We start from the raw sequence: 19,729 nt of genomic DNA on the forward strand, positions 1-19,729 counted from the left end.
CAGCGTCGGTGGATAATAACATGGGCGGAGTGCTGAGATGTTTGGCTCTAGCCATGACATCCAGAGTTCGGATCGTGTTGTCTCTAGCCTCTCTCACAGTGCATTCTAAACTCTGATTGGGCAAAGCTTTGCCCCAATAGGGAACAGTGTAAGCTGGTTGTTAACCACTTGCTTCCCAAGCCTATTCTGACACTTCACTTCTACATGTAAAAATCTACTTTTTTTTTTGCTAGAAAATTACTTAGAACCCCCAAACATTATATATATATATATATATATTTTTTTAGCAGAGATCCTATAAAATAAAATGGTGGAAGTTGCAGTTTTTTATGTCACCTGGTATTTGCGCAGCGGTTTTTCAAGCACAATTTAAAAAAGAAAACAAAAATTCCTGAATTAAAAAAAAACAAAACCGTAAAGTTATCCCATTGTATAATGTGAAAGATGATAAGACACCAATTAAATCGATACCTAACATGTCACGCTTCAAAATTGTGTCTGCCCATGGAATTACTACGATGCTTTAAACACCTTTTCAAGTTTGAACAAAATTGTTCTTGCTCTGAGATTTGCGACAACACCACATATGTGTGGTGCGATCACCATTTACATATGCGTGCGGGCAGGGCTGCTGATAGAAATCATAGAGCCCCATATAGCCTACCTGACAGGGCCCCCCTCCTCCAAAAATATCAAATTATATTTTTGCTAAATTGCAATGCCCGGGATGCTATGCATAGCCATGGCAGAAATTCTACCCCCATTGAATAAGACCTATGCAAGTGAATAGTGGCACAGAGGCAATATCTGCACTCCCACAGTGAGCAACCGGTACTGATCGGTTACTGTGTTTATTTAGAGTGCTGTGTTCATTCAGGATGGTAAGCCCCCCCCCCCCCCGCTCACCATCCTGAAATAACCCGCGTACGTGCCCTCAGCAGCTCATTAGCCACTCGGATCACTTCTGCATAAAAGAGAATCGCTGGATGCAAAACATGATACCGGGATGATGCCTGGTGTCCTTGGGTGGGAAGTGGTTAAGGAGCAGGGCTGGGAAGCCGGCCGTGGCATCCTTAACAACCGATAAGTCATTGGCTGACAATGGGTTTCCCCACTGACAGTTGAATAAAAAAAATAAAAAAAAATTAAGAAAAAAAAAAAGCATGTGACATCACGTGACGTCAGAAGGGACCGTGCCACCAGGTGACGTAACCAGGTGGCCCTGCCCCTAGCCTATATAAGGAATGTCAGCGCAGAGCGGGCAGATGGCAGGAGGCCTTCAAAGAGGCGAGAGAGGCGTTTTTTATTTTCCAGTTTTGGCGAGCGTCATGATTGACAATGGATTTACATCGAGGGACACCATTTTTTTATTTTTTCAAAAAGGACTTGTCAAAAACTGTTTCCTCTGGTTATTACTTTTTGACACTTTTTTGGTAAATGAGTAGGGGTACAATGTACCCGATCCCATTCACATGAGGGGGTGCCCGGATCTGGGGGCCCCCTTGTCGGACAAGGGTCTTGTATGGATTTTGGGGGGGGGGGGGGGCATGCAGTTTTTCTCTTTATTTTTTCAGTGGCCCGGGTTGCAGCAATTGTATCCGCGAGTCATTTTAAATGGGTTTTGACTTGTTTTGTTTTTTTTTTCTTTAGAAATGTAAATTTTGCTGTAGCATGTGCTACAGATGCGCTACTTTACAGGCACATTAAGGGGACCCCCCAGGCACTATATTTAAAGGAATTTTTCATTTTTATTGTTTTTTAAGATTGATTCATTAAGATTATTGTAACTTTAAGCATAATTAAAATCACTGCTCCTGAAAAAACTATTGTTTTTTGTTTTTTGTTATTGATGCATGTCCCCCAGGGTAGTACGCAGCCCTCCATACCCATTTTATGGCCAATTACTTGCATATAAGCCTTCAAAATGGGCACTTTTGATTATTCCTGTTCGGCTCCTATAGACTTCAATTGGGTTTGCTGTTTGGGTTAGAACATTTCCCTTGTTTGGGAGTTCTGCTGCGAACCAAACAGCGGTGTTCAGCCAATCCCTAGTCAATACCTTCTTTCATTCTAGTATACATAAGGATCCGTGGGAAGCTCTACTTCATAAGCCTATCTTGGAGATTCAAAAAAGATGGAGAAAGGGGGGGAGGGAAATTGGGTGGGACTTTACATGAGACTCGTGCAATTGAGTCTCCATCCCTATTTACGATAAAACAAAAGAACACAAAAGTGTTCAAAGCAAATAGGACTTTATATGAGATGTGACCAGTATACAAATAATAATGGTAATCATACATAAACATATGCTGGTAAGCACAAAATAATATATAAATAACATCATATATTTATTGAAACATCTGTTACTAAGTACATCTGGATAAAAACCAGTAATTTGAAATAAACATAGGTAATAAATATATTGACGGTACAGTAAAACCATAAGCAATAATAAGGATAATGAAAAGAATTGTCCGAAAAATGATATTGTTAACATAGATATATAATTTTAAAAATTATTTTCAACAAGCAGATGGTTGAATGCATAATGGAACTTGCGATTATAACAATTGCCTCCTTGGGCTCAACGCATTTCGTGAAATAAATTCACTTCATCAGGAGCAGGAACAATTCAGGTATCTAGAAAGGACACATATTTATGAACAACAGTGTATCCAATGAAAAAATAAACCTAGATCTCTGATGAGAGCTATAACTTACAGTTGAGTGTCAGCTGTCACCAAGGTTGCGAGTCATCCATAGGTATGTCCAAAATGGGAACTGAGGGAGCGAGGCCCGCGCATCAAGCAGGAGCGTAAGGCCTGTGTACAGGATAAGGGTCTCCATGAGGCGTCTCAAGAACCTCAATTCACTATTCAAGTAAGGCTCTATAAAGATATATCAAAAAGTTGTATATGTGTTGTAACAAAAACCATAATATTATGCGAGTGAGAAAAAAGGAAAAGTAAAGGCGTCTGAATACATCAGACCCTGAGTAGGCCCCACGAGGGACTGTGTATAATGAGGGAACACCCAACCTGGGACTTTAAAGGCAGGAATTTGTTGGCATGAAAATAGATAAATTGAAAAACTGATATTAAAAAATATGAATTTTATTAATACAAATGTACAGACATTTTAAAAGAGGGTACAGATGCAAAAGCATCAAAAGACATACACTGTGCAATACATGCAAATACATAAGATCTATGAACCATATCTTAGAGTCATGGGGTCACCAAGGTCCAACATGTTTCGCCGACCCTGTGGGCTTTTTCGGGGACCAGGGATAGTGGTGACCTCTATGAAGGTTCTAGACACAAATAACACATCATCAGTATATCATCTTGTTAAGACATCACAGATCAGCAACATAGGTATAGCGATAAAATTGTTAGTTATCTAAACGCAGATATGAAGTCATACACTCACCACTGCTTTATGATTTGGGGCATAGTCATAGACAAACAACAGGTAGCATGGTCTGTAGCCACAGCCGGGAAATAATCCCAACCCAGAACAAGGATCCAGGCAGTAATGTCCTCAGGGGATAGCGGATATCGGACCAGGCTTAGACCAGACAGCGGATCCAGTGCATCAAGAGGGAGCGAATATACATGTTTCCTGCCTCTAAAAGAGAGGGCAACAAGGAACAACAAATGTATGGTCAAGATGGAGGAGAGGAGAAAAGCCCCCATTTTGCCAAGTCAGTATTGCGATCACCATCTTAGCTGTATGGCGGTGCATGAAACAAAGAAAGTGAGAATAGGAGGTGTGATGAAAGTATAGGAAATACACATAAGGATGACTGAGAGATGAATCCAGAGTCATCAAACTCAAAAATTGAGCAGTAAAAAATCGAGCCGTGAAAAGTGATAAGTAATAGTGTATCAAGTGCATAATGAAAAAAGGTATAAGATAGTCAGAAAACCAGAACTCCCAAAGGCTATTCAACTATCCGTTATGTTAAAGTGAGTGATGATTGGTTAGATCATAATTGTAACAATTCTAATCCAGTGTCCCAAAATATTGATAGCCAAGTGAAAATAGCCATGCAGAGGAAGATCCCAAGTAAATGAGATGAGAGCAAAGAGCCACCATAAGAAAAAAGAATGTGAAGATAATTGAGGATACCGATGCAAGGTGCAGGGAAAATAGGAAGAAACAAGACAAGTTTCAGTGGTAGCACATGTTCGCCAAACAGAGTAAGTGATCGATTATATTACTTATCAAGGATAGTAATACACCCAGAGTGTACTAACAGCTCAACGGACTGCACCGTCCAGTAGTTGCGTCCTGACTGAACTGCGCCGTTGCTGGTCAATAAGTACCTGGTCCCACCGGAAGTGATGCGGCCATGACCGGCCTCTGTAGATCACTTCCGGTGCGGGCGCCATCTTGCGGCTGGCTCAGCGTAACCCGCCGAGAGGGCGGGGTGCCGTACCCAGACCGCCACAATCGTCCATCAAAGGAGGGGCGGACTCGGGGAACGAAGGAGGAGGCCAGAGTTCTTAAAATGACCTCAAATCCCTCCCCCGGCTTGGCGCCCGAGCATCCACCATCAAGGAGAAGACACCGGATATCCCCGGCTGCATTGCTGCAGATCACAACACTACCATACAAAATACAATAAAACAAATCAATCCACATATAACAATCTTAACTTTTTATACAGAAAATATGCAAAAAATGCGGTTATACGAACACAATCCTGCAAGTGTGCTAATAAGCACACATTGGCACTAAATGGTGTCTACAAAGTCTAAAAGACAGAAGAAGAAGGCTGATTCAGAGAGTGGATATGTTAAGCACAGTTGAGAAAAGTAAAGAAAGGAGAGTTATATGGACATCCTACCACATTGCTCACTTCCTAAAATAGATCTTGTTTCTAGTTACTAAGATATAAATATCATCTATTTATTCTAAAAAAGGTAGGGGGAGTAAATATCCCTCCCTCACCCATGGGCATTCACCACATCGGTATGTGCCGAAACCACCCATAGCTCCTGATGGTACATCGTCAGCATATTTGTAGTGACTGTGAACAAGTTTATCCCTAAGGGATGGTGTCTTACGATAAACCACTTCCGGGTATGGATTGACGTATTTTGTAATAGTTGCATCCTCAGTGAGGATCTGCATTAATGGCTTTTTCAGATGCCAAAAGTGCTTGCCCTGTAGAACCAATAGGAGACAACCCAAGAAGATTAAGAATTTTAAATCATATACCACAGGTGTAGAATATAAAATAAAGGATACTATCACATGCACTAGCACAGATGTGACATATGTCATCGAATGCCCTTGCCACCTACAATATATAGGGAGGACTACTCGTCCCCTATACGTGAGAATTAGAGAACATGTTAAAAACATAAAGAAGGGATTCGAAAAACATAGTCTATCCAGACATTTCAAGGAGATGCACTCTCAGGACCCATCAGGTTTAACCTTTTATGGTATTGATAAAATAAAAGGGGACTGGAGAGGAAGCAATAAAAAAAGAATGATCTCAAAAAACGAAACAAAGTGGATTTTCTTAATGAGATCTTTGCGCCCTGATGGGTTGAATGCTGACATTGACTTGAACTGTTTTATTACAGACGTCTGAAAAAAGTTTTAATTTTTTTATCCTTTATTTTTAACTTTTTTCACCTTTTAGAATCTGGTATTTTATTTTTTTTTAATATTTTTATACTTTTTTATTATTTTCAACAGGTCTTTTAATAATAATTTTTTATGATGACCTATCTTTCATGATGACTATTTTATTGTTGACCACACTTAATAATATTCTTGGTTCTCACATGCACTTTATAATGTCCACGTTGTCATATATGGTCCTTTTTGGATGCACTTCATTTTAAACAACATCTCCTTCCAAAATTACACTTTTATAAAAAATTACACTTTTATAATATTATGCCTCCCACACATTTTATGTTTTTTAAGGGATCTCCACACTTCACTTTAAGTTTTTAGGTGGTTTTCTTTCTGACCCTTTACAGTCGTGTTTTTATCCTTCTAATTGTGAACCTTTTTTAACATTTTTCAACATTTATATTTATTTTTATATTTTTTACTTTTTTTAGCGTTCTAATTCCTCTTCTCAAATCGCACTTTTAAAATGGTCCTCATGGACTTCATCCACAATACTCTCTCTGCACAATAAGATAAGTAAGTGCGCTCTATTCCTTTCCCCACACATCGTGACCCAGTCTGGACCTTCTCGTCCAACATCTTTTTTTAATAAAAACTCCTCCTTTTTTTAATAAAAACTCCTCTTTTTTACATTTTATATTTAAATATTTGATATTTTATTTTTAAATGATTCCTCCCCGTTTTAAATATACAGAATTCCTTTCTTTACACATGAGAGACAGCATATCTTTGCCCGTACATATTACATATATGCTCTCAAAGAAGGAACAAGTAGTGTGATCACATTTTATCCTCCGGTGACACACACACTGCGAGATGTAAAAATACAAATATTCTTCCTATCATTTCTCCTCACATATAAACAATGTATTTTAAAAGGATTAATAAAGTCACTTTTATTTTTCATCTTTTATTTTTATATTTTTTTCATTTTTCCTTTTTTACATTTTTTGCTTTTTACCATTAAAGTTGGTCCTTGTAGAAGTCCGGTGAAAGCTGCTTTGAATATGATGTGAAAAATAGCCACCCCATGTAAACTACGTGACGTGTTTGAAGCCGCATGTAGTCATTATCATAGCGAGTAGCAAGATGTCGCATGTCTGGCATTACATGGAGCACCAAGATGGCCGCGGGAAGCCGTCCGGTTGCCATGACACGGGCTGGCTATAAAGATTCCGGGAGTGCGCTATGGTGACGCGCCGCTCCAGCAGACGTCCTCTGACGAAACGCGTAGGGCGGGTCCATTGCGTCACTTCCGGTCTCGGACTTTGCAGCCGTGGAACGTGGAAGCTTCCCGGCGTAGCTCTACACTGATCCGAGGCAGCTTCACTGTGAGTCTATATTACTTTTTGTATTGGCGTACCACTATATACTGCTTCATGGGGCTCCCCTCTCTTTCCTTTCTGTGAGATCGCCAGCCGGTGCCTTGCTGGATCGAGGAGAGGAACCCCGGAATCTACTTCAGTTGAACCACTCCATTGAACAGGTTGTATATGCTACACCTAGTGGTCTTTTAGGTGATTACAGCACCTAACCTCTGGGAGTTATATCACTTCAGGATTTATTTTCTTATATTCACCACTTCACCACCAGGGAAATTTTATTTTTATTTTACATGTATCATTTATCATTTTGACAAGTTTGCACTTTATCACTTTTATTGGAATAAATTCACTACTATATAAGTTTTGTCTATTTGTTGCATAATCGTTATTTTTGGACAAAATTCACCATACATTAATAGATCCAATCGGTTGTTGTGGATCGACACAATATTGTGTTTCTTGCTTTTAATCTTTGGGAATTATAATTTATAATCAGTGGGTTTCACCCCCCCCCCCCCTCATCATATGAGGTTTTTTGCACACTACTGCACCTTAATCAGCACTTGATCACTTTAGGTAGCGCCGTCTCAACCCCTTTGCACATTCACTTTATTTTTAACCCTTCGGGGTTTGGTTGTTGGCTGCTTACACCTACTATTTTATTCCATCTCTCACTGTTCACCTCATACTCCATAGCGCTGGTCACTTTTGTCTTCTACTCATATCTGTGTAACCACTTCGGTGTGATCACCCAGACCTAGCTGCAGAATGGAGATTTTTAAATACATGACGTCAAGAACAGTGAATGTTGAAGAAATATTTGACCAAGACACCATCATACACAGACAGGATATGGAGGGTTGTTTCAAGCAATTGAAGCACAATATGGAGAAACAATTACGGGTCTGGTGGGACATAGCCACCCTAGAGAAATACACCAGGGAGAGCATAGCCCCCAGAAGATTACGTTGGGATATTTCTCCCAACGACCATATCTCAGACCCAGCCCTTCTGGATAACTGGTATGCATTTTTTAATAAATGCGAGAAGGAATTATTACTAATGATCATAAAAAGAAGACAATTTAAACTCAAAAAGATTGAGAGTACTATCATACAACTCAAGGAACAATTGGCTCCTTATGCAGATAGAACTGAATATAAAACTAAAGAAAAGGCACTCCAGGAGGCCATACAGAAATACGACAAAACTATTCAAGCCAAAAAACTAAAAAAGTATAAAAGGGACATCATGGACTATAGAAACAGAGATGTATACAAATGGCAATCCGACGAGGCATACAATGGCCAGGGTACAAGCGTGGACCCGGTGGATATAGAGTCCAGGGAATCATCAGATATGGAAGATGAGGATGGGGATTCATGGACAGAGGTTGCAACACCTAGGACCCCCAGAACCCCACTAACTCCACATAATGGAGGTAGAAATAATGGAGAGAGAAACACCGAATCAAGACACATGTATGATGACCGCTGGGACCACTGCAGGGAGAACACACACCAGGGGAGAGACAGAACACCTGTCTATACCTATGATCGGATTGACACATATAACAGATTTTCACCTCTCAGACAACATCAGGAATCCCACTATGAAGGAAGAGGCTCACCCCCCCAGAAGGGATTTTTTTCCGAGGGGGAACAGAGGAAGACCCCCAAGAAGAGGAAGAGGACCACAGGGACAACAAGGCCATTGGAGGAACTACGGATGGCAACAACCGTGGAGGCGCGGAGACTACCAAGGAGGCCCGAGAGAAACGCACAGACCACAAGGAGGATATCATATCAATTGGAGGGAAGACGGGAGAAGACCCCAACAAGGGGACTACAGGAACACTCCGAGACAAGGAGGGTCCGGTTTGAGCAGGAGAGAGGAACCCCCCAGACCATACGATCACACAAGAGATGGAAACCAAGGGGTAAACGTGGGGGTCTAAGAAAAAGAAGAAGAGAGTTTTAGGAAAAGGAATTTTTAATTTGAGCAATGTGGTTTTTAATAAAGAGGAATCAGAACTTTTAGATTTAGGCCTGAAATACGCACCAGACAAAAATTTAGACAAGTTCGAATTTTATATAGACCTACAGAAATATATAAGAAAAATTAACATTAAGAAGTTTTTTGAGATAAAGAAGGACAAAGGAACATCGAGACCAAACACAGAATATAAGCATACTACACTGAGAAACCTACTTCTTCAACCCGAAGAATCCCCAGAATGAAAACCTAGAAGTTTTTAAAAGAATGGTTGAAGAAGAGATTAGAAACCTAAAGATCAAAAACAAAAAGGAAAAAGAAATATGGGAGACCATCAAGAAATTGGAAAAGAAAAAAGGGATAGTTATTAGACCAGCGGACAAGGGAGGAGGTCTGGTCATCCTGAACCAAAAAGACTGTGAAGAGGGATTGGAAAATCTCCTCAGTGCAGAGGATACATATAAAAAACTACCAGGAGACCCAAAAGGGAAATACACCAAAACCCTGCAAACATATATACAAAAAGGAAAGGATCTGGGTATTCTAAATAAGAAAGAGGCCAACTACCTGAATATAGAGGCAGCCAGAACACCAATTATTTATTATTTACCTAAAATACACAAGAATGAGGAAAAACCACCCGGCCGGCCCATAGTAAGTGGTATAAACTCTGTGAATTCCAGGTTGGGAGAATACTTGGATAAGTATCTACAACCCATAGTGCCGAAAGGAAAATCATATCTCCGGGATAGCAAACAGCTACTGACAGACATTCAAGACTTGGAGATTAAAGATGAAGATTTTCTGGTAACGATAGACGTTAACTCACTCTATACTAATATAGTACAGAAAGATGGATTGGATAGTGTGGAATGGGCTCTTTTTAAACATACAGAGTTGAAACACGCACAGGTGCACATTATTTTGGAAGGATTAAAAATGGCGATGAACTCCAATTACTTCTGGTACAAGGGACGGTACTACGCACAGACAAAAGGCGTTGCTATGGGGGCTAAGTATGCCCCCAGTGTGTAACACTCTGGTAGATTTATTATTGGACTGGATCTACAGCTGCAGAGTTCCACTCAGTAGTCTTGCAGAGATATGTCAAATCACCTGACTTAAATCTCTTGACTCATCATAGTGGTTGAGCCTGGTCCTTAATGCACATGCACAAACACTCAGCAAGTAATGTTATAGGAGTGATAGGTACTAATGCAGGTTACAGTATCAATAATATAGGTTCAGCGATGCAATTAGTAATTGGTAATGAGTTCTCAAGAGCTAGCAATCAGATACGTCAAAGCAGGTAGTAGGTAATAGTAGACAAGATGTACAAGAGCTAGCAATCTAGTTCAGAAATGCAGGTAATAGGTATTAGTAGGCAAGATGTACAAGAGCTAGCAATCAGGTTCAGCAGTGCAGGTAATAGGTATTAGTAGGCAAAATGTAAAAGATCTACCAATCTGGTTCAGCAATGCAGGTTATAGGTAGCAAGCGGAGTTGATAGGAGGGGTCCCCTGTGGGGTACTTATCAATATCCAAGATGTAAGCAGCGGTTAGCAAAGGGTAGGGAAGCTCCGGTCGGTCCAGCAATGGGGTGCGGGTCACTGGAAGATTCGGCAGAGTTAGGTTAGGCATCTACTGTGAGCGGTTGCACGAACAATGTGTCCATGCAAACCGCTAGTTGAAATAGGCGCCCTCAGCGGCGCCCGATGATGACGTCACAGCGCTGTCAATCTTCACCACGCCCATATGCGTTCCACCTGACCGAGCGGTGGAACGCAACCCGGAAGTAGGGAACTATGAAAGCTCCGAAGGGTCTTACACAGTGTTGCCAACATTTTCATGCAGAAGTGGGAGGAAGAACAGGTTTTTAGCGTGGAACGACCAGATTTAATTTATTATCGTAGATATATAGATGACATCATTTTAATCTGGAGAGGCAACATGGAAACATTACAATCGTTCTTTGATGAGATTAGCAGTAACGCATACGGTATTACCTTCACGGGAAATTGGAACCAAGAAAAGGTATCCTATTTGGATCTAGAACTTTTTAAAGAAGGAGGAAAAATAGCCAGCAAAACCTTTTTTAAAAAAAAAGATAAAAACGGGGTATATCCCGACCAGGAGTTGCCACCACCCGAAATGGTTGGGGAATATTCCCAAGGGACAACTCCTGAGGATAAGGAGAAATTGCAGTAATATACGCGACTTTGACATCCAAGCGGACATTTTAATACAAAGATTTGTTGAAAAAGGCTACAAACGGAAAGATCTAGAACATTTAAAACAACTAGTTAAAAATACCAAAAGAGAGGACCTTATTAAGGAAAACAAAAATAAAGACAAAGACAACAAACACGAGTTTGCTTTTATAACGGGCTACAACAGACAACACAAACAACTAGAAGGCATTATTAAGAAACATTGGCCTATACTAACAGCAGACAGAACTTTGAAGAAAATACTACCAAAAACACCATCCTTTGTCTACAGGAGAGCACCAACACTTAAGGATAGGGTGGTACACAACGTAGTGAACCCTCCCAAGACCATCTCTCTCCCTACAAGTATTAATGGCTTTTTCAGATGCCAAAAGTGCTTGCCCTGTAGAACCAATAGGAGACAACCCAAGAAGATTAAGAATTTTAAATCATATACCACAGGTGTAGAATATAAAATAAAGGATACTATCACATGCACTAGCACACATGTGACATATGTCATTGAATGCCCTTGCCACCTACAATATATAGGGAGGACTACTCGTCCCCTATACTTGAGAATTAGAGAACATGTTAAAAACATAAAGAAGGGATTCGAAAAACATAGTCTATCCAGACATTTCAAGGAGATGCACTCTCAGGACCCATCAGGTTTAACCTTTTATGGTATTGATAAAATAAAAGGGGACTGGAGAGGAAGCAATAAAAAAAAGAATGATCTCAAAAAACGAAACAAAGTGGATTTTCTTAATGAGATCTTTGCGCCCTGATGGGTTGAATGCTGACATTGACTTGAACTGTTTTATTACAGACTTTGGAAAATTATTGCTAGAGGTTTAAGACAATAAGAAGCACCACATCCCTGAAACAAATGGTAACTACAATAGAGGGGGCAAAGTGGGACTTTAAAGGTGCAAATGATGGAGAAAAATCTGGATTCTCAAAAAATACACATTTTAATGAACATATAGGATTAGGACAAGACACAACATTAATTAAAATGTTAAAAGCAGAAAAATGCACTCGATAATATCAACTCTACATGTTTCGCCATCTTCATAATAGCTTCTTCAGGAGTTTTGATAGATATTTCTCGAGAGTGAACATTTCTAAATTGCAAAGGAAAAAACATGAAAGTGGGACACATATAATTACAATAGGGCATATATCAATGGTCCTATATTGAATGCCCGCATAGATTTGCATAATTCTAATGCTAATGACAAAAAGTACCTTAAAGAGACCTGAACCTTCTCGTTTGCCGGAGGTGGAGGCGACGTAGGTGCAGAGACAGGGGTGAATAGGGAGGAGGGGACTGAGATACCTGACCCCTTAGCGTTGACCCATAGAGGAGATGATAGCCAAGCCGAAAATAGCACATGAAAAGATGGTGAGAGACTGCAATATAGGAATACATTTCAGAAATATAAATTGCATAGATATAATATAGAAGACTAGATATCAATTTAAATATACTGAATGTATTTACCAATTTAGTTCAGGGGTATAAGAATACCACAAAGGGCGCCCCAATAACAATGGTGAGGGAGAAGATATTCCACAATTTCCAGAAAGAGAAGTATCCCTTTAAAACAATAAAGAGAATACTATAAGCACATCTTCCATAAGGAAAAGATTGCCAGCACTGTATTAATTGTAATGAAGACAAGATATAAAATGGAAGATAGAAATGCCATTTACCCTGGTGATCCAGTATTATATGCATCCAAATTCTTACAAAGAGATTCTGTAGGAATTGGTTAAATCAGAAGAAATTTTTGAATGATGCGCTCCAATGCGAAGCTGCATGAAGGATAAGACAAAATATACAGAGGAGAGAGAGGTTAAGTCGCCATTCAATAACCGGGAAGTGGAAAAGAAGCCAAAGGAGGGAAATTCCATTACCGCATGTGTCTCCAAACGAACGTCCTGTTCCCCGGTGGTCTAGTGGAGTACTGACCGTTAGCGCCGGCATTTGTACATCTCCTCCACTCCCTCGGCATCTGACGTCACCGAGGGAGTGAGAGCGAGGCATGCCCACCGACCAATCGGAACCCAAAGAGGAAGTGCGTCATTACGGCGCGACGGCGTCACATGGTCAGACCGGAAACCGGAAAGTCGAGGACAATAACATCCGGTCCGGCCACCATGTATAACGCTGTAAGCAGAAAGGTACAAAAGAAAGGAAGACATAGGCCAAATAGAAGGAAGGTCATTCCTCACAGTGGCCTAAGCAGTCCCAAGCAGATGAAGTCGACATATTAAAAGGATACTAGGAATTATATTCTAGCACGAATATATAAATATATACTGTGAAGGATCTTATAGGAACTACCGTCGCATACAAAAATCCAAGACCAGAATATTATAATGAAAACATGATTGATCAATTCAATAATTAAGTGAATACAAGAAAAAATCTTTGGGAATATATTTGATAGGGCTCCAATATAGGACGGTTGGGAATAGGGGGCGGTGCCTCTACTAACCAGGCAGGACCAGAATGCCTGGAAACAATGTAGGACACCGCGGGTGCCCATATGGGCAACAAAGATGGGAGCAGGAAAATTGTACTCAGTCCGGGGATCCTCCCATATGATGGAGATGCTTTCACCATCCAAACTAAGCACCCATAGTCGCATACACCTACCGGCAAGGATCAGGAAATTGTTACAAGGTTAAACCAGAGAAGATCCTTTGTTCAATCACAAGCAGATGAATTACATCTGAAAAATATAATGCAGACAAATCTGCGCAAAAGAAATATTACATATTCACCGATAATGATACATTAGACAAAAAAGGACTTATGACATATGTACAGAGTCCAATTTATTGGTTCCCACCCCTAAAAATTTAGGGTGAGACTGACAATACATTATATTGACATTTCCCTAGCCAAGAAAGGGTTTGAAACTAATGGATTCATTTATACCAGGATACTGAGTGGCCGATAAATTAAATATCCATTTAGTTTCAAGTTGCAATAAATTTTTGTCTACACTTCCACCACGTTCATTGAGTGGAATGTGTTCCAAGGCAAAAAAGGTCATCATTTTATCATTAAAATTATGATAGAGGCCCATATGACGGCTAATGGGACTTTCAAACTTTTTGTTTTTGACAAGTTTGACATGATCACGAATTCGATTAAAGAAAGGTCTTTTTGTTTTTCCTATGTAAAAGGCTTTACAACTACAATACATTATATATACGACCCCAACAGTTTGGCAATTTGCGTAAAAGTTGGGTCTGTATATTTTACCATTTGGAAGAATGGTTTCCTTTTTTCTTATACGTTTCAAAGGGATGCGGCAGGATGTTTCTTGGCTTTATGGCGTCTAGTGTCGGCACTTCAAACCTTTTGTAATTATGCGAGTGAGGTTGGATGAGACCCAAAACCAAAATACCAGGGGAATAGAAACAAAAATATCCAAGTGTATATGTGTGCATAAGATGACCCAGGTGAGGTAAAAAATCAAGCATAGGTGAATAAATGTAAAGCATTACCACCAAGTAAAATTGCATAACCATTAAGAATAGCCATATAACAATGCAAGGAGAAAGAAAAATTGAATAAAAGTGCTATAAGTGACAGCCACCAAGGAAAATAGTAGAGTAAAAGAGTACTAGCTGGTGTGACCATAGATTAATTCTCAAAAGGGTGATGTGTATAGAGTGTGAATGAAAAGGATAAGTGCAACCTACGCAGATGCTTGAGAAGGGAAGGCTCCCAGCATCACGCTGCTGTTCAAACGATTGGGAGGCCGCCAGGCAGGCATGAGCTGCCCAGGATGGTCTCCCTCAAATGAACATCGGTGGACATCATGTGTCGGGACACTGAAGCCAATAATGGCGTCATGTCCCGCACGGAATGGCGTGGCGCCGATGCGCTGCGGCCACAACCGAGTCCCCCGCCTCCACCTCAACCAATGCGGTCGAGGCGGAAGGGGAGGGATACTGAAGCAGCTGGGGCGCATCGCAGTTCCCAAAGATGGACAGTCCAAGGAGTGCACCGCAACCCTAGTACATAATGACTAAAGAACACAATGTGGGTGGATCCAAGGTAATGGGAACAACGCCAATTATCATATGAATGTGTTGTAAAGAATATGATTAAAATAAAAAAAATTGGGATAAGCATAATTGAAAAGGAAATTAAGAAAATATAACACTGGTTACACACCTCCATCCCTATATCTATATTCAAAAAGGGGAGGGAAGGGGATAAATTATATTTATATAAATTATAATCGCAAGTTCCATCATGCATTCAACCATCTGCTTGTTGAAAATAATTTTTTAAATTAGATATATACGTTAACAATATCATTATTCGGACAATTCTTTTCATTATCCTTATTATTGTTTATGGTTTTACTATACCATCAATATATTTATTACCTATGTTTATTTCAAATTACTGGTTTTTATCCAGATGTAATGATGTTATTATTAACGGATGTCTCAATAAATATATGATGTTATATATATATATATTCTTTTGTGCTTACCAGCATATGTTTATGTATTATTACCGTTATTATTTGTATACTGGTCCCATCTCATATAAAGTCCCATTTGCTTTGAACACTTTTGTGTTCCTTTGTTTTATCCTATCTTGAACATAATGAAGCGAGACAGTGTCTTGCCAACACATTTTTATGGCTGCTAAACAAACCATTGCGAAGGCGTGGAAAACACCTCTCTTCCTTTTTGAGGAGATTGGTGCTTGGCTCGTTGAGGAACAAGAAGCTTATGGCAATACTCGTAGACACTAGGGACAAATCTCGTAAGATTTGGCAACCCTGGTTGGACCAGTTTCCAGTGACAAGCTCACCTTCTCGTTTTTTGGACCTGTAGCACTGCCCCCGAAAGGACCGCTTGATATTCACTCTGTGAGTTCCCCCTGGTTACCAGCACACGGCCTTAAGCAAAGACAATTCCTTAATACTCCTTGGCTCGCACTCCAATAATCAGTCTAGGGGTATTTGGTTGTTTTTGTTGTTTATTGTAGAATGGGGATAGGAGAAGGAAATAGTGAGATACTCCAACTTTAACTATTCACAATGTTTGAGGACTCCTATCTTCTCTACTTTGCAATAGGTATGGAACAGCCAGGCTGTTGATACATCCTGCCACTTTGAATGAACATGGATTAAGTCTCTTATCTTTAAGACGTTTTGATGAACAATTAGTTAGTTATCTTCAGGACACTCTCTCTCTAGTATACTCACTCTTCCTCTGCTTACACCCATCTACTGACTATCCTACGAGCAGGGGTGGCCCCCTCAGGTCAGGCCCCTTGACACAAGTCCCTATACTCATGATACTGCAGTCCCAGGGTCTCCAATGTCTCCCCTCTCAGTCAGCTGTCCTGGACCTCTGATTTCAGCTGCTTTCAACCGCTCCTCTGGTCCTCAGGATGACCTCCTGCGACCGCACGGCACCTCTACAGTGGAGAAAGCAGCTGCCCCCTCCCTCCGGGACTCCGCTCCCCAGCCAAAGACCCCACAGCACATGTGCTCCTAGCTTTTATACGGTATCCCAGAATGCACAGAGGCGACCTGTCCTCTGCCAATCATCAGGACTATATCAAAAGCCTATGCACCCATTCGTCAGGTTTCCTCCCACTGTCCAACATGCCACCCTATTGGACCAGCGTGAAACACTCTCCAGACTGAATGAATCGCATACTGAGCACAATGAGCAGACCTCACTAACAGATCCTGCTCTCTGGTAGGCAGAGAGCAATACAGATTTACCTGCAGCCCCTCTGGTAAGCAGACAGTGCTCAAAACTATACACTCTCACTAGCACCTACCTAGGAGGGTGCTACAGACCTAAAGGAAATTCTGACGATCCCACTGTGCTGGCATTGGATTCCCCGGGGCGGGGTTTACTTTCTTCTTCGTGATTCCTTTTTCCTTGGTTTCCTACTCTTACTCTCCCTCTTGTTCCTTTTCTTTTTCTGTTTTTTCTTTATTTCCGATTTATGGTTATTTATCTCCGGATGCCAGTGCCAGTCTGTTAATTGCTCTCTGGCCACATTTTTGTGGTCAATTTTTCCACCCACTTTTTTTTTTTTTTTTAAGGTATAGCTTTCTGGCCTCTTGGTGGGGGTAAAGCCCTCTTGCACATCACAAGGCTTATGGGATAGTTCCCCCCACCCTTTTCTTTTTACTTTTTCTTTTTTTTTCATATATATATTTTATTTATAATTTAGGTCCTTGAGAGGGCCCCCAGACTTTATTTTTATATACACACGTAGTTCAATCTCAGGTATTTCATGGTATTTGTTATATGATGATTCCTGAATACTGCTTGCTTAGCTTACTTTCTTGGCTTTGATCATTGGGAACTAAAGTTCATTATTTTCCTACAGACCATGAAGGTACTGGGGCATCTTCACCTGGTTACCTCTTATCTTTGTATGTAGTTACTATCAATACCATATAAGAGGGCTACTTATCTGTGGTTTATATGTGTAACGCTCCTGCGTTTTTATAGTAAGCTGGATTTGCAGCTGCAGAATCTCCACTCAGTAGTCATGTAGAGATGTGTTGAAATACCAGATCCAACTCTCCAGACTCATCACTGTGGGCCTGTCTGCTTCAGCATACAGATATACACACACTGAATAAGATGTTCCTGGAGTGATGGGATGTATATGACAGTATGGAGGTGATGTGCTGAAGGGACAGGTGTGAGCAGTGACAGCAATGATAAGCACTTGATAGTAATGTTCAGGAGAGTAGTAGATGGTAATAGGTAGAATGCAGATAGGTTAGTAATCATGTATGGTAACAGGTGGTGAGGACAGTAGATGACATATACAGGATAGACTAACCCAGTGCAAGGATAGATTGTAGTAGACTCAAGAGCTAGCAATCTTTGTAACAGTGCAGATGATAGAATTAGTATGCATAGATAGTAACAGTCCTTAATGTGCAGAAGTAGATAGTGTAAGTTAGTTATGGAGGAATCCCCTGTGGGGTACTTATCACTAGTAAGGTTAGTAAGTAGAGGGGTCCGGTAGTGAGGGAGTGATCCGGTAGCGATATACGGGATCAGTAGCGAGGTTCCGGTCTGTTCCAGGTAAAGAGAATAGCTGGAGGCTCCGGCAGCATAAGACAAGGCTTGTGAGCATGCGGTAACATTGAACGAACAATGTGAGAGAGAAAGCCGGCGATTGAAATAGCCGCTCAGAGCGGCGCTCAGCGATGATGTCATCCGGCTTAAAGGTATATGCGTTCCACCTAACTAAAAAGGTGGGACGCAATATGAAAAGGAAAATGGGCAATAAGGGTACCAAAGGTACCAGAATCTTACAGTACCCCCCCCTTAAGGCCGGCTCCGGAAGGCCTATAGCACTGGTTTCTCCGGGTATTTAGAGTGAAATCTTCGTATAAGCCTAGGTGCGTGAACATCAGAAGTATCCAACCAGGTGTCGTCTTGGGGTCCATAGTTCTTCCATCTTATGAGATATTGGAGTCTTCCTCTGTGGATACGAGAATCCAAAATCTCCTTAATCTCATATTCTTCTCCGCCTTCAACTTGTACTGGAGGTGGAGGCAAGATGGTAGGCCTTATTCCTTGGTTAGGAACATGTGGTTTCAGTAGCGACACATGAAAGATGGGATGTATTCTGAGATCTGCCGGTAAGGTGAGTTGCACTGCAGCTTTTCCAATGAGTTTCTTAATTGGGAAGGGTCCCAGAAATAAAGGTCCAAGCTTTTTGCTGGGGATCTTTAACCTTAAATTTTTTGTCCATAGCCAAACGAGGTCCCCAATAGCATATTGCGGAGAAGGTCTTCTACGAAGGTCGTAGTACCTTTTTTGTTGACTATGAGCGTGTGAGATGGTGGTATTAAGTAAACCCAGAGAGTCTTTTATTTGGGTAAGATAATCCGAGGCTACTGGGTTACTTGATGGTAGGATGCGTGGTGGAAGAAGTGTGGGATGAAACCCATAGTTCAAGTAGAACGGACTTTGCTTAGTAGTACTGTGGGTTGCGTTGTTATAAGCAAATTCCGCCAGAGGGAGGAGGTCCACCCAATCATCCTGTAGGTATGATGTGTAGCAACGCAGATATTGTTCTATACACTGGTTGACTCTTTCAGTCTGTCCGTTGGTCTGAGGGTGGTAAGGAGAAGTGAGCTTTCGCTCAATCCGTAGTATTTGACATAGAGCTTGCCAAAACTTGGAGATAAACTGTGAACCACGGTCGGATAAAAGAGTCTTTGGAATTCCATGTAACTTGAACACATGTTTCATTAGTAGTTCCGCTGTTTGTTTAGATGAAGGTAGTCTGCGAATAGCAATGAAATGTGCCATCTTTGTCAGATGGTCCACTGACACTAGAATGGTATTAAATCCTTTGGAAGGTGGTAGTTCTACTATAAAGTCTAAGGACACAACTTCCCATGGAACCTGGGGTATTGGTAGACTGCAGAGTAGACCAGATGGTTTTGTAGTGTCAATTTTGGACCTTGCACAGATGTCACATGAAGAAAC

The sequence above is a fragment of the Pelophylax lessonae genome (assembly GCF_965119305.1).
Source record: "Pelophylax lessonae genome assembly, chromosome: 3".
Taxonomy (NCBI): Eukaryota; Metazoa; Chordata; class Amphibia; order Anura; family Ranidae; genus Pelophylax; species Pelophylax lessonae.